We start from the raw sequence: 17,143 nt of genomic DNA on the forward strand, positions 1-17,143 counted from the left end.
TTGCTTCCTGGTGGGTGCTGCGGGGTCCATAACATAAAGGAATAAAAACAATGGGCCAGGGTGATGTTCTTGGGCCCTGGCAGCACCTCCTCAATTTCCACCTACTCTAAAGAATGTAACGTGAATTAATACTTTGCAAAAACAATCACACTGGACAGGTAAACCTAAGTTTATTTTAGCAATTTTCACCAGAAGCCTGAGTACCAGTATTTAATAAATGTGCGACCTTCCCCCATGTCCTGTTGTTCCTGGTTACATCCCATCACCCTTTTAAGAGTTAAAAATCAGATACAAGAAAAGACTGGGGCTATTTATCAACTTTCCCCAAACACCGATTAATTTAGAGCTGACAGTTGAGCAGTATTCTTTTCTCTCTGAGGCAAAATGTTTCCTAATAAGAATTCAGAAGAAATGAAGTCTTCCCACTCAACAAGCCTGTGCAACCACACACAGGCTTCTCTCCTCTAATCTGGCATTGCGATGAGAATGAAGAAAAGCATTCTGACTCCAGTGACAAAGAAAGCGGGGAAGGACGTGGGCACCTTGTCATAGCATGGGAGAAATGAGAGGCATTTCGAGGGGAGGAAGCCTGGCGTGGCGGGAAGGGCCCTGGGCACCAAGGCAGTCCTGGGGGAAGAGGTTGACTGGCTGCGTCCAGGCCCTTGGAGGTTCCAGAGCGGCACAAAGCAGTTGAGGCAAAGGAAGGAAGCAAAGGGATCCCTGTTCGGCCTTTGTGAGGAGAACAAGATGTGCATCCACCCCAGGGAGCCCAGAGGCTTGTTGTCTGGAGAAGCTGGGAGGGAGAGGTTTGCAGAACAGGAAACCAGCTCAGACAAGAACAGATGTACACTGATGTACACAGATGCACACGATGTAAAACACAGTGTCATCCTGTCCAGACCCCAGGCCCAAGCAGAACCCAGCGGCCATGCAGTGGGGCAGACATTAGGACACCTGTCTAAAGTCCCAGAGGGCATCCTGTCAGGGACCACGATGCTGGGGCCCTCTCAGTGAGCGGCCTGTTCCCTAATCATCCAGAAAGGAAGGCCACTGCCTGCCGTGCCACACACACACATCAACACATAGCCCAGGCAGCATCTTTGTATTGGATAGAGAGAAGGAGAGAGAGAGAGAGATTTCCTATCTGCTGGGAGCCCGGACTCAATTGGGACTCCCACATGGGTGGCAGGGACCCAGTTATCTCAGCCATCACCTGATGCCTTCCAGGCTGCACAGGAACAAGAAGCTAGAATCTGGAGCCGATCCAGGACTCAAACTCAGGCACTCTGATGTGGAATGTGGCATGCTTAACTAATGTCAAATGTCTGCTCCAGGCAACTGTTTTTTAATAGAAAATGATGTGTTGCGATGATAGTCACATAAGGGAAAATTTACCATTGTAAAGTGAACAATTTAGTGGCATTTAGTGCATCCACAATGCTGTACAACAATCATCTTTATCTAGTCCTAAAATATCCCGTCATTCCAAAGTAAAACTCCACTCCCACTGAGCCCCTTCTCTGCATCCTCCCCTTCCCCTAGCCCCCCAAAACACCAAATCTTCAATCTGTCCCCACGCTTTTATCCTTTCTGGATATTTCATATAAATGGAATCTGACTATATACAGCCTTTTGTGTTTTGTGTTTGATTTTTCTTACTTTGTATAATGTTTTGTAGATTGATCATTGCCACAGCATAGATCAGTACATCATTCATTTTTATAGGTAAATAATATCCCCTCATATAGATTCTGCTTTTGAGCCCTCATTCTTGAATAAAAACAATCAGCAATTATACATAAGTGAGCTAAATCAAAATAAATAGTAAGGGGCCGGTGCTGTGGCACAGCAGGTTAATGCCCTGGCCTGAAGCGCCAGCATCCCATATGGGCACCGGTTCTAGTCCCGGCTGCTCCACTTCCGATCCAGCTCTCTGCTATGGCCTGGGAAAGCAGTAGAAGATGGTCCAAGTGCTTGGGACCCTGTACCCATGTGGGAGACCCGGAACAGGCTCTTGATTCCTGGCTTCGGATTGGCACAGCTCCGGCTGTTGCGGCCATCTGGGGAGTGAGCCAGTGGATAGAAGAACTCTCTCTCTGTCTCTACCTCTCTCTACAACTCTCTTTCAAATAAAATGAATCTTTAAAAAATAAATCTTCAAATAAATAGCAAGACAGAAACAAACAAAATAATTCAGAGAACACAATCACATTTCTTAAAACCAGCAGCTCTAATATATATTGTAAGACAGTTAAAATACGCATACATGGATATAAATAACTAAATTTATATGTCATCCTTAAAATAACAAAAGGCACCATAAGAAAGAATAAAGGTTAAACAATTTGGCCAAAATAAAAATAATATCATTAAGAAAACATAACAATGAGCTTAACAGGGAGATAAATTTTGAGAAAAAACTTAAGAGACTAAGACAAGGGCCAGAAAATAAGCAGTAACTTAACTATTCTGAGACAAAAAATGTTTCTTAGCCTAAAAGTTTACCCTCAGCCAAGCCACTCATCAAGGGTTAAAGTAAGGATATTTTATGCTATAAAATGTCCGAGAAAATTAACTTCCCATGAAGACTTTCTAAGGAATCTACTTGCATGCTCCAACAAAATGAGAAATTAAGGAAGCATGGAGCCAGGAAACAGTCGATGTAACCTGGCAGACAGCACAGGGGTGCTCCAGTGGGGCTGCTGCATTGTAGGCTGAGAGCATGGCCAGTCCTGGTTTTCACACAGAGAACGAGGATCCTCAGGGCATTGTTGCAAATGCATGGCGTAGACATTCCGCTGGAAACAGCCACAGCAGGGACATAGCTGTCGAGAGGCCAGGCCTGCTCAGAAAAAGATGGCCTGGCTAAAAAATGACCTACAATGTTTGGAGGCTTGTCGCTCAACAGATACTGACCTGACTCCTCACTAGGATATGGAAGAGCTAGGGGTTGCGTGCTGGTCATTCTCCATTGGCACCACCAAATCTGCCTCCACCTGTCTTCCCTGTGCCTAGAGGGGCTGACTTGTAGTGACAGCATCACCTTGGCCTCCAAATTGGAATGGGTTTGGCCAATGCAGAGCACTGGCAGGATGCCAGAAGGGAGCAGAGAGGCCAGGAAATATACCCTTTCTCCCCAGCTTGTGACGATAGCTGTGCTTTTTATCTATAGCCACAACTCTTCCGTGACTGTTGCTCCATGAGGGTCCAGGAACATTCCCTCCTCTTTGCTCCTTCAGGCTAGGGGTAGGTGATACTTCTCATTGTTGATAGGTTCTGAGTGCTTCATGCATCCTCCCAGTTCATTAATCTGCCCATATATTTGTAAATAGTCCCTTTATTAAACTCTATTCAGCAGGCCGGCATTGCGGCACAGCGGGTAAAGCTGCCACATATCTCAGGAGTGTTCGTGTCCAGGCTGTTCCACTTCGGATCCAGCTTCCTGTCAATGGCTTGAGAAAGTAGCAGAAGATGGCCCAAGTGTCTGGACCCCTTCTACTACCCATGTGGGAGAATCAGATGAATTCCCTGCCCTTGGCCTTGGCCTTGGCTCTGGCAGTTCAGGCCATTTGGGGAGTGAACCAGCAGATGGATCAGCTCTCTTTCTCTCTGTCTCTCCCTTTCAAAATAAATAAATAAATAAAACCTTAAAAAAATTGTCAAAAATCTTTGTATTCAATATGTATTTACTTTTTCTGCCATGACTCTAAGTAATAGACTTTTTTTTTTTTTTTTTTTGACAGGCAGAGTGGACAGTGAGAGAGAGAGACAGAGAGAAAGGTCTTCCTTTTGCCATTGGTGCACCCCTCAATGGCCACTGTGGGCGGCGCGCTGAGGCCGGCGCATCACGCTGATCCGAAGCCAGGAACCAGGTGCTTCTCCTGGTTTCCCATGCGGGTGCAGGGCCCAAGCACTTGGGCCATCCTCCACTGCACTCCCAGGCCACAACAGAGAGCTGGCCTGGAAGAGGGGCAACCAGGACAGAACCGGCACCACGACCGGGACTAGAACCTGGTGTGCCGGTGGCGCAGGCGGAGGATTAGCCTAGTGAACTGCGGCGCCTGCCTAAGTAATAGACTTTTGAAACTTAATGTAAAGGGTCAAATTTTACACAAGTATGGGTTTAGTATTGAAGTCAATGAATTTCCTTTTAATCTTCCTGAGTTTTTCTAACAAATTGCTTTTATGTGTGGGGTTGGGGGAGAAACCTAAGAGAAAGGGTGAAAATTTATGTATTTATTTAAGGTTCTTAAAGTAATCAGATGGACAAAAATGTTTCTAGAGCACTAGTACTTGTGGATAGTGGGTTTTTTTTTAAAGATTTATTTATTATTTATTTATTTGAAAGTCAAAGTTACATAGAGAGAGAAGGAGAGGCAGAGAGAGAGAGAGAGGTCTTCCACCTGCTGGTTCACTCCCCAGTTGGCCACAATGGCCAGAGCTGTGCTGATCCGAAGCCAGGAGCCAGGCGTTTCCTCCAGGTCTTCCCACATAGGTGCAGGGGCCCAAGGACTTGAGCCATTTTCTACTGCTTTCCCAGACCATAGAAGAGAGCTGGATCAGAAGTGGAACAGCTGGGACTTAAACCAGCGCCCATATGGGATGCCGGCACTGCAGATGATGGCTTTACCCCCTACACCACAATACTGGCCCCTGGATAATGTTTTTAAAGAATAGGAAGATGGGGCTAGCGTTGTGATGCAGTGGGTTAAAACCCCGGCCTATAGCACTGGCATCCAATATGGGCATCAGTTCTGGCTGCTAAATTTCAGATCCAGCTCCCTGCTAGTGCACCTGGGAAAACAGCAGAAGATGGGCCCCTGCACCTACATGGGAAACTCGAAGAAGCTCCAGGCCATTTGGGGAAAGAACCAGTGGATGGAAGACCTCTGTCTCTACCTTTCTTTGTGTAATTTTCAAATAAATAAAATAAATCTTTAAAAATAAGCTATTTTAAAAAAAAGAATAGGAAGATTGAGCAATGCTTAATTTTGGTAACAATTTGGTAAAGTAATTTGTTACTTTGTGTAATTTACAAAAGAAGAATAAAATTTCTTGTTGCAATATAACTTGTACACCCCACACTAACAGGACTTTATGTATTTCGTGTATTCCATTGCAAATAAAATTCTAAGTAACAATAGTTGTAACCCCAAGTAATAATAGTTATTCTGTCTCTGCATCACTCTTCCTTTTCAAGTGAAATAAACACTTATAAAGAATTGTAAGTATAAGTAGTAATAATTGTAATCATAAAACACATAATTCTGAGTCTTGATTTTTCTGCTTAAAATATATAATGAGCATGTTTACATGATACTACATAAATTTCATAATAATTACTGGCAAATTCTACATTGTATCTAATTATAGAGATGTTCGATTTTTCCTATGCAATTTCCCCAAATACATATGAAAATTTTGCTGTTCACAAAACAACAATAAATAAATATGATAGACATGAGTCTTTCCTCATGAAACTAGACCAAGGAGAGTCAACTATGCTGGCTCTAGGATCTAGACTGGCCTGTAGAACTGAGGGGCAAGTTGGTCAATGGTCTGAGAAACAGAACAGTCCCAAGGAGCTGCCCATTCTCAGACAAAAGAGGCTTGGGAACCTGTAGTTATCCAGTGACAGTGCTTGAGCCCTAGACCGGGAAAGAGGTTCTGAGTACGTCAATCAGTCTGTCACTTAACCTGTGCAAAGAACAGGTGCATGGCCTGCTTCATCAAATATCAATGAGGTGTTGGCAAACAAATCCACACTGTTTGGGAATCCAGTATATCTCACTGGGAGGCGAAGGAGTCTTCTGCTTCCAGAGAGAACACAGAACACTGCTGTGGGGAGCAACTGAGACTAGACTAAATTAATGGAACTAGGACTAACACTATGCATCTGCTCTCCCACAATATGGCGCTGAGAGGGAGCAAACAACTTCCATGCAGCTGCCTCGCCAATTTGACTGATAAGCTGCAGGAGCTGATCCTGCTCCTGATTGGAGGAGAGCAGTGTGCTCGGCGTGTGGGTAGCAGAGTTGGGATTGGTGGAAGAGGACTATAAAGGAGGAGAGAGACAACATGCACCAGGAACATCCGGAAAACATCTGAGGAACCCCTGAGAGCCGGCCGGCGGTGTGCCGCTCCTCCGTGGAAGTGGGGAAAGCGGCGGGGGTGCTGCCCCTCTGCAGAGGCCGGGGGGGGGGGGGGCGCAGCTAACCCGGGATGGCGTCGTTCCTCCGGGATTGAGGGAACGGCAGCAAACCCGGGAAGGGTCGGGCAAAGAGAACAGCACAGGGTCCAGTGTCGTTCCTCCGCGAATGGGGGAGCGACAACTGCCACTGATCCACAGGCACAACAGAGTAACATCAACATCGTCCACGCCTATGAGATGCTTTGAGAGGCAGCTTCAGGGTGGTGAGTGTCAGTGTCACAGGGTCCCTGTGGTGCTAGCGGCCTTGAGGTGTCCTCCATGGCTACTGATAGCAGCCAGCTCTTCAGGAGCTAGAGGCAGAGCCAGAGCAAGCTGTGTTCTCCACATGATTGCTCAAAGGACTGTTTGAAAACAACCCCCCAATACTTCAAGAAATAATTAGGGAAATCCTGGGGGGCTATCTACCCATGGGGACAATTCTGAAAACATACAACAAGCAAATAAAATACTTATTACTGATAATAAGGACTTAATTTTCCTGAGTTAGGGAAGGCAGTGGATGGTAAATTTACCATTTTTATGCTAGGTGAAAGGTACACAGATGTTCACTATACTGCTCTCTAGTATATTTTAAATATATCATTTAAAAAGGTGAAATAAGGGTATGTATCAAATGAAGGAGAATAAATATGGAGAATTTACATTAAGTACTTGAATTTTCAAAGAAAAATATGCTAATAAACTGAAAACAGGCATATTAAAGTTCTTTGAAAGAGAAAACTTCCAAGGGCTGTTTTTCAGTGATATGGTTAAGCTTAGCAATGGTTCTAAGATCTCAAGACTTTGGCAAAGAATTGCATATTGAATAAACCTCCACAGAGTAAGGTTTCTCAAAGAGAGATGTGGTAGAATGGCTCATATTCCTTGCCAAAGGGAGGGTTACCAACACTCAACTTTGAGTTTCAAAGTCTGAATTCACATTTTTTATTTCAAGACACTACATTAACACAGCATCTGCAGCTAATTTGCATGTGGTGGATTAGAAAAAAAACCCAAGCATAATACATAAACTAATCCCAAAAGTGTTGAGTTTTCTCCAAGCATACCATCTTACAAACATATAGACTTCCCTTTTTCAAATTTAATGCATTTCCTCAAGCATTAACACCTAGGAGGCTTTGGGTTGCAAGAAATAGAAACCCAGCTTGAACGTAGAAAATACTGGTTTACAGAAAAATCCTGTGGTAATACAGAATGAAAGAAAGGACAGAACACTCGAGGCTGCAGGTAGCAGAAGTGGAGCCGGCCTGGAATATGGACTGACAGCATCTAGTGTGGCAGCTTCCCTCCGTGCGGTGGTTCGTCTTTATTAGGTAAGCAGGGCCTTCCTCTGTAGGAAAGATAGCCTTGTGTTCTTCCACAAAAAATCATTCCAAATCTATTGGTTTAAAAAGTCCTGAAGACACTCTGGGGGAAAAAAAAAAACCTAAATAAAAGATCTCCGCGAGTGAGATCCCAGTGGAAAGAACAGCTCATCAAAGAAGGAGGTACCTTTCTCTGAAGGGAGGAGAGAACTTCCACTTTGACCATGGCCTTGTCTAAATATGATCAAAGTCGGTAAACTCGGGGCTTCCATAGCCTTGGCAGCTCATGACAAGAGCCTAGGGTGATTACTGATGCCATAAACAAGAGTGTCAATTTGTTAAGTCAACAACAGGAGTCACTGTGCACTTACTCCTCATGTAGGATCTTTGGCCTTAGTATGCTGTACATTGAGATTTAATGCTATAACTAGTACTCAAACAGTATTTTTCACTTTATGTTTCTGTGTGGGAGCAAACTGTTGAAATCTTTACTTAATGTATGCTAAAGTGATCTTCTGTATATAAAGAGAATCGAAAATGAATCTTGATGTGAATGGAAGGGGAGAGGGAGTGGGAAAGGGGAGGGTTGCGGGTGGGAGGGACATTATGGGGGGGAGCCATTGTAATCCATAAGCTGTACTTTGGAAATTTATATTCATTAAATAAAAGTTAAAAAAAAATAAAAAGTCCTGAAAAAGCTTTCTGATTGGCCCATTTGAGTCACCTTCTGTCCCTGACCAGTCACTGTAACCAAGAGCCGATGCCGCACACACTGACCACCCTCTGGTTAGCAGACTCTCCTAACTGGAAGAAGGGGGACAGTACACACCGGACCACTGGGAGGATAACTTGGAGCCAAGCCAACTCTCCACTTGTGACTATTTGGGCAGAAAAAAAAACAGAGAAATAAATAGAAAGTCCCAAACTCACCACCCCCAAATTTACAGCTTTGAATGACATTGTCTACATACACTTATACATTTCATGTACCATACTGCCATGTAGCCACTTTACACATGAATTTGAAATGTATCTGGAGAAATAGGACTAAAAATACAAAACAAAGCAAAACAAGGGGCAGGTGCTGTGGCACAGTGGGTTAATACCCTGGCCTGAAGTGCCAGCATCCCATGTGGGCACCGATTTGAGACCAGGCTGCTCCACTTCCTATCCAGCTCTCTGCTATGGCCTGGGAAAATGGCCCAGATTTTGGGGCTCCTGCACCCCCATGGGAGACCTAGACCCAGAAGAAGGTCCTGGCTCCTGGCTTCTGGCTTCTGGCTTCAGATTGGCACAGCTCCAGCTGTTGCAGCCAGCTGGGGAATAAACCATCAGATGGAAGACCTCCCTTTCTCTGTCTCTCTGTCTCTCTCTCTCTGTCTCTCTCTCTCTCTCTCTCTGCCTCTCCCCTCTCTGTATAACTCTGACTTGCAAATAATTAAATAAATCTTAAAAAAAAAAAAAAACGAGAAAGCTCATTTCTTAGACATCCCTTGATGTTTAGCCCTACATGAACTTCTTTTCTATTTTTTTTTAAGATTTATTTTATTTATTTGAAAGGCAGAGGAGAGAGAGAGAGAGAGAGAGAGATCTTCCATCCACTGTTTCACTTCCCAAATGGCCACAATGGCTGGTGCTGGGCCAGGCAGAAGCCAGGAGCCAGGAATTTCATCTGGGTCTCCCATGTGGTGCAAGGGCCCATGCTGCTCAGGTCTATTAGCAGGAGCCGGATTGGAAGTGAAGCAGCTGGGAATCAAACTGGCACCCATATGGGATGCTGGTGTGCAGGTGGCAATGTAACCCATTGCACCACAACATAAGCCTCATGAATTTCTGTTCCTGAAATTCCTTAAGAAAGGAAAGCACAACACCATGCATCTGGTGCAATTAACAGTAACTGGCATGAAATAAATGACATAGAAATACCATTCTAAATGTGCACACTAATCACAAAGGGCCCTAACTAAATGCTTTCCGGATAAGAAGTATGATTAGAAGACAAGCCTGCATTTCCTTTCATTCATTAATTAGGCAATACACTGAGAGCTCTCTGATATTCTACCACTCTGTGGAAGGGGTAGAAAACAAAACAGACCAAAACTCTCACTCTCCCAGAACCAAGAAAACACCAAAAATAAAGGGGGAAATGACAAAAAGGTAGGTAGATGAAGAAAATTTTTGAAATAATACTTTGAATTCTTTATAGAAACTACATCTTATGAGATTTTATAATAAATAAAACATTTATGGTTCTCCACCTAGTGGCGCCGGCACACCGGGTTCTAGTCCCGGTTGGGGCACTGGATTCTGTCCCGGTTGCCCCTCTTCCAGGCCAGCTCTCTGCTGTGGCCAGGGAGTGCAGTGGAGGATGGCCCAGGTCCTTGGGCCCTGCACCCCATGGGAGACCAGGAGAAGCGCCTGGCTCCTGCCTTCGGATCGGTGCAGTGCACCAGCTGCGGTGGGCATTAGAGGGTGAACCAACGGCAAAGGAAGATCTTTCTCTCTGTCTCTCTCTCTCTCTCACTGTCCACTCTGCCTGTAAAAAAATAGATTAATTAATTAATTAAACATAAAACATTTATGGTAGCTAAGTAGGCCTCAGCAAGAAACTGACTTTTAGCAAACCAACATTGATAATATTGATAGATGCAAGATCTTATTTTATTAATAAAGTAGTAATTATTTAATTAATTAGTAATTTATTAATAAAGTAGTAATTATTTAATTAATTAGTAATTTATTAATAAAGTAGTAAAATACAATATCCTAATAACAGACACGTTTGATATCAATAATTTCGGCAAGTTACTCAGTTTTGCTAAATTATTTGCTCACTCTCAAAGGAAAGACCTTGACAGTATCATCCAATTCAGCAAGGCCACTCGGTGGTGTTTATTTGAAGGCATCATGATTATATAAAAACAAAGCTACACCGTCACAGGATACATGTATTATAAAGTAAAATGAAAGAAAAAAAGCCTGTTTTTACTAAAAACTAACTTTTCAATTTTAGTTTTTCTCATTTGAGATGATCTACTTCTATTTTCATTACTCTTGTGCTTTCTCCCTACTTTATCTTCTTTAAAAGATTTAGTCTATGAATTTACCTCTGAGCAGAATCTTGGCTGAAGCACATTGGTGATATCATATTCCATACAACGTAATTCCAATTACAAAAGTAATTGCTTTTTTTTGACAGGTAGAGTTACAGATAGTGAGAGAGAGACAGAGAGAAAGGTCTTCCTTCTATTGGTTCACCCCCCTAAATGGCCGCCGCCACCGGCACTGCGCCTATCCAAAGCCAGGAGCCGGGTACCTCCTCCCAGTCTCCCATGTGGGTGCAGGACCAAAGCACTTGGGCCATCCTCCACTACACTCCCGGGCCACAGCAGAGAGCTGGCCTGGAAGAGGGGCAACCGGGACAGAATCCGGCGCCCTAACCGGGACTAGAACCCGGGGTACCGGCACTGCAGGTGGAAGATTAGCCTATTGAGCCACGGTGCTGGCCTGTAATTGCTTTTACATTTCCTTCTGGGGTTTCATAGTTACTAAGCTGGATGCTTTTCTATTTTCAAGTAGTTGGAATATTAGTTATTAATTTGGGATATGCTCAGAAAACATGATGCTTTTTTTTTTTTTTTTTTTGACAGGCAGAGTGGACAGTGAGAGAGAGAGAGACAAAGAAAAAGGTCTTCCTTTTGCCGTTGGTTCACCCTCCAATGGCCGCCACAGCCGGCCAGCGCACCGCGCTGATCCAACGGCAGGAGCCAGGTACTTCTCATGGTCTCCCATGGGGTGCAGGGCCCAAGCACTTGGGCCATCCTCCACTGCACTCCCTGGCCACAGCAGAGAGCTGGCCTGGAAGAGGGGTAACCGGGACAGAATCCAGTGCCCCAACCGGGACTAGAACCCGGTGTGCCAGCGCCGCTAGGTGGAGGATTAGCCTAGTGAGCCGTGGCGCCGGCCAAACATGATGCTTTTTAATAGTATTTTCTTTAGGAAGATTACTGTTATTTTTCTTTGTGCCCTAGTGTATGATCAAAATTTTTAACTGCTTGTATATGCTTTAAAAGGTGATAAATTCGGTTTGAGGAGACAAAAAAAATAAAAATATATTTAAAATATGTTTATATTTGCTCAATTCAATTAAAATATTCTATGGATTATTATTGTGATCTGCTTCCTCTGTCAAATTGAAAGTGGAGTGATAAAGTCATCTTCTATCGTCCATAGCTTCTGTATTTATAAATATTTGATAACACATTTGACCTTTTGATAACAAATAAATGAAGATTTATTTATTTATCTGCAAAGCAGAGCAACAGACAGAAAGGGAAAGACACAGAGAAAAAAAACAGAGAGAAATTCCATTCCTGCTGGTTCATTCCCCAGCTGGCTGCAACAGCCAGTGCTGGGCCAGGCTAAAGTCAAGAGCCAAGGAGCTCCATTCAGGTCTCCCACATGGGTAGCAGGGGCTCAAGTTCTTGGACCATGTTCCGCTGCCTTCCCAAGTGCATTATAGGAAGCTGGCTCAGAAGTGGAGCAGCCGGGATATGAACTCGCACTTCTAGATAACCTACTGCATCACAATGCTGGCCTGATTGCATTTTAAAACTACACATTTGGAATCTGAGGGATTTAACTGTCAAAGCTTCACTGTGATACAATCCTTTTGTCAGTATCTTTCTCTTCTATTTTGTCTAACATAAACTCTGTCATTTTTTTTTCTTGCTCTGTTTTGGCTATGTCTTTTTTTCAAATTATTTACGTTTTAGGGTTATTTGAAGACTTTTACTGGTAAGCAGCTTTTAAGTAGACTTTGTTTCTTAACTCACTCTAAATCCTTTCTTATTATGGGATTTATCCTATTACATTTGTTGTCTTAGTTGTATTTGATATTGCTTTAACATTTTTTCCATGCTTTTTTGTTTTAACTTTTTTTGCAAAGTCTATTTCTTTGTTCACTTCCCACCTAGGAATCTAACCTAGTTCTTGGTCCAAAACAGATACCCACAAAATGTTTGTAGAGTGGATCTGTAATTGAGTAAAGTACAGATGATATCACATGGAAAATACATACTCTGTTTTAATTCCAGTAATGATTAACTTAATCTTTCAAGGCACTTAGAAGCCACTATCAGACTTTCCTTTACTGAAGATGAAGAGTTTAGCACTTCTGAACTCCATTTGGTGAATCCGCTACTCCAGGCTTTGTCAATTTAAGTCATGTTTGTCACCATTTTTTTCTTTTCACACTACAGATCCTTTTTCACATAAAAAGTGTATTTGAAACAATTATCCAAATGTACAACTTTTGTTTCTGTTCCCATTTCCAATTCTTCCAGCTAGGATTCCTTGTTTTGATTTCTCTGTCACTCTCATTTTTCAGGTACATATTTTCAATTAGTAGTATACTCATAGAGCTAGAAGAGTTCCAAGGTTTCTAAATCCTTGCCCATGTATTTTCTACTGATTTTCAAACCCTCTGGCCCAGGGGAGTGTAACAGAACCTCAAAAATCGCATGTCTCCTTGGAAATTCCAACTAGACTGCTTTGGAGTCAAGTTTCTCACTCCCTTTGCCAAAGATTTTTGCTATAGGTAATAGCATCTATGTGCCAAGGTGGTTAACATTTGTCCACTGCATACTCACGTGTACATGGAGCAGGTAAATTTTGAGAACAGGTTCCTTAGTATTCAGCAACATTGACAAAGCAGAGGTTAATTTTTATTTCTGCATGGGTAACCTGACTACCTATTCTGAGACACACAGCAGGGCCTGGGTCAGAGCCACCTCTGTGGTTAACACTGGACAGCACTGGGATTGGCAGCCCCTCCAGAACCACATGCTATGGGGAGAAGGCCTTCTGTAGACAAATGGCAGTGCTGCTACAAGATGCAGGGGGCAGGATCACCAGGCAACCAGGAACCACATGGGTCCACTACAGGCAAGCTGATGAGAAAGGGATTTCATTAAATGAGAAATGGACCCTCTGTTAACTTCCTAAAGGTTCTTACTGGGAGTTTCCAGGTGATGTGATTAAACCTAAAGGATGGAATAGAGGTAACTTTCTGGATCTTATCTCTAATTTCTTTTTCTAATGTACATAGATCTGGTTACTTATCTTGGATAATGTCCCTCATTTATACAGAAAGTAAATATCATGTCATATTTTTGCTAGCAGAATTGGATAATTTGTACTACAGAAAATTAAAATAACTTATGTGTCACAGAGTGCAGACTTATGCTGAAGTGGGAATAGTGGGAGCTTTTGGACTTAGTATTCAATTAACATCTCTTGACACAGAAAGACAACTACCACATGTTCTTTCTCATATGTGGAAGTTAAAAAAAATCAATATGAACTTGAATAATGAATATGAGAGGCTGGGGAAGAGTGAGGACAGGAGGGGTAGATGTTGGGTAACAGGTACCAGAACAGAAGTAACGAGTTCCAGCATTCCACAGCACAGTGGGGTGACTATAATTCACAATGATGTATTACACACTCTATAAAGAACTAGAAGAGAGAGAGAGATGCCAGTAGGTTCCAAACATAAAGAAAAAATAAGGAAATGGAAAGGCTAATGTTTGATCTGCTTAGTATGTGCCATATGCTTCTCTGCACTATATGCCATAAAAATGAACAAGTATTAAATCAAATGTTTAATAAGACTTAAAAACTCTTGCATGCCTTCTTGTATTTTATCATTGTTACAACATGGCATTTTTTTCACATAAAAATGTATTTTTGACAATATTTACATGCATATGTAGGTCTTATAGTAGAAAAAAATTGTAATTATTTGCAAGCTGTTTATTTTGGAAGAGAAGGAAATGCTAGGCTAACTGGAAGTGGGAAGATGCTCAGAAATTCAGGCACTCAGTATACAGATTATCCTCATAGTTATACTCAAACTTGGTCTTTCAGAAACAGAGAATGTAAAATCAAAATAGCCAAGAAAAATGCTTAAAATATCAAGTGGAAGAAAAGACTGCATTAAAAAGATACAAGAGTAAGGCATCTTACACTAAGCTTGACTAAAAATCATGTAATATCCACTAAAAATTAGTTCAACTAAAACCACGATGTTCAGATTCTGCTGGACTGACCATGCGAGCGCACAGTTCCCTGAAGACACCTTGAGCTTTTAGTGGAGAGTGGAAAGCCAAGGTCCATACTGAGTTTTGGCATCGTAAACTCAAAATGTCCTGTACAGTAAGCCAACTGGATTCCCTAAATCTTTTTCCAAGCTTGTTGCTGACAAACTACATCATTTCCCATTCTATACAGTACAGATTTTTCTATTTTTAATCCAAAGGCAAATATTTATTTTTACTCCTAACAAATTTGGCTCATTATTCAGCCCATTCCTCTCCAGAATTTGTGATAGAGTGCCTTTGCTTTGCCTCCAAGTTTCTGGCAATCTCTATATGTTACCCTCTGCGTCCTCCTCCAAGTTGCTGATAATAACAAACAGGATCAACTTTTTAAAGTATAAAGAAAACACACACATTTGTAATCATAAGAAAATTTCCATTTTTATCAGTGTCTATAGAAAAAGGAAAACACAAAACCCAGTTTCTCTGCTTTTTCAGATGGAAACCTTTTTGCTGGAACCTGTGAAAAGAAGCTTCTGGAACTATGGGGGAGGGGGTCGTGTAGGGCTAACAGCTGCATCTCAAGACAGGGCAGGAGTCTGCGTCAGGGGCTCTGCAGGGGGATTCTTCTTTTGTTTTTAATTTTTAATCAGTTTAGTTTTTAACAGATTCAATTTGTAGATACAAATCTAAGAACACAATGATATTCTCTTCCTCTCTCCTATCCTCCTTCCTTCTCTCTTTGACCTTTTTTTTTTTTAGTTTCTGAAATAACATATTTTAAATTTACATTACAGTAAAAAGATTATACTTCACTGAATAAGAAGTTTAACAAGTAAAAAGCCAAAGACCCTAGTTTAGTGGGAAATAGACAACAGCTATAAACAGTAATTGAATGTAAAAATGACCATTTCACCCATATACAGTAAATTTTACAGTATTCACAGATCATTAAAACTACAATATTTTAACATTCTTTTTTTTTTTTTTTTTTGGACAGGCAGAGTTAGACAGTGAGAGAGAGAGAGAGAGAGAGAGAGAAAGGTCTTCCTTCCATTGGTTCACCCCCAGATGGCCACTATGGCCGGCGCGCTGCACTGATCCAAAGCTAGGAGCCAAGCGCTCCCTCCTGGTCTCCCATGTGGGTGCAGGGCCCAAGCACTTGGGTCATCCTCCACTGCCTTCCTGGGCCACAGCAGAGAGCTGGACTGGAAGAGGAGCAACCAGGACAGAATCCAGCACCTCAACCCGGGACTACAACCCGGGGTGCCGGTGCTGCAGGCGGAGGATTAGCCAAGTGAGCCGCCACGGCACCGGCCATATATTTTAACATTCTTAACCATTGGTTTGACAAAGCTATAAAGCAAAGTTCTATGAAACTATATTTACAGCAATACTGATACACAGACATTTCTTCCTTTTTTCTTTTTCATTTTTTTTTTTTAATTTAGCTCTGACATATAAGGAAGAAAACATGGTATTTGTCTTTCTGTGTCCAGGTTATTTCACTCAACATGATATCGTTAAGCTGCAACCATTTTGATGCAAATGGTAGAATTATTCATTTTTATAGCTGAATAATATTCCATTATATATATGTATATATATATACACACACACACACACATACCACATTTTATTTATCCATTCATCTGATGATGTACACCATGGTTGATTCCAAATTTTGATTATTGTGAACAGTGCTGCTATAAGCATGATGGTGCAAGTATCTCTTTGATACATTGTGTTCAAATCTTTTGGGTGTATACCCAGTAGTGGCATTGTTGGAGCAAATGACAAGTCTATCTCTAGTTTTTTTTGTTTTTGTTTTTTGTTTTTTTTTTTTTTTAAGAAATTGCCACACTGTTTTTCACAGTGGCTACACTAATTTCCATTCCCACCAATGGTGTATACATGTTCCTCTGGGACTGGTACTATGGCAAAGCTGGTTAAGCCAATGCCTGTAGTGCCTGCATCTCATATGGGCTCTGGTTCATGCCCTGGCTGCTCGATTTCCAATCCAGCTCCCTGCTAACCTGCCTGGGAAAGCAGTGGAAAATGACTCAAGTGCTTGGACCTCTGAACCCACGTGGGAGACACAAATGAAGCTCCTGGATCCTACTTTCACCCTTGCCCAGCCCTGGCCATTGTGGCCATTTGGGGAATAGACCAGCAAAGAGAAGACTTCTGCCTCTGCCTCTTCTTCTCTGTAACTCCTCATTTCAAATAAATAACTCTTTAAAAAAATAAATAAAGCACTCCTCTTTGTCCATATCCTTCCCAGTATATGTTACTCTTTCTGTTTGGGATTTTAACCACTCGGACAGGGGTGAAATGACATCTCATTGTGGTTTTTATTTGTATTTCCCTGATGGCTAGTGATATTGAGCATTTGTTGGCCATTTGTATTTCTTGTTTTGAGACCCATCTGTTGAAATCCTTTGCACATTTCTCAATTAGATTTTTTTTTTTTTTTGGCTGTTGAGCTTTTTTTAAGTTAGTGATATATTCAGAATACTAATCTTTTG

The sequence above is a fragment of the Oryctolagus cuniculus genome, chromosome 5, assembly GCF_051225735.1.
Source record: "Oryctolagus cuniculus isolate XC-2025 breed Fujian yellow rabbit chromosome 5, ASM5122573v1, whole genome shotgun sequence".
NCBI classification, from domain to species: domain Eukaryota; kingdom Metazoa; phylum Chordata; class Mammalia; order Lagomorpha; family Leporidae; genus Oryctolagus; species Oryctolagus cuniculus.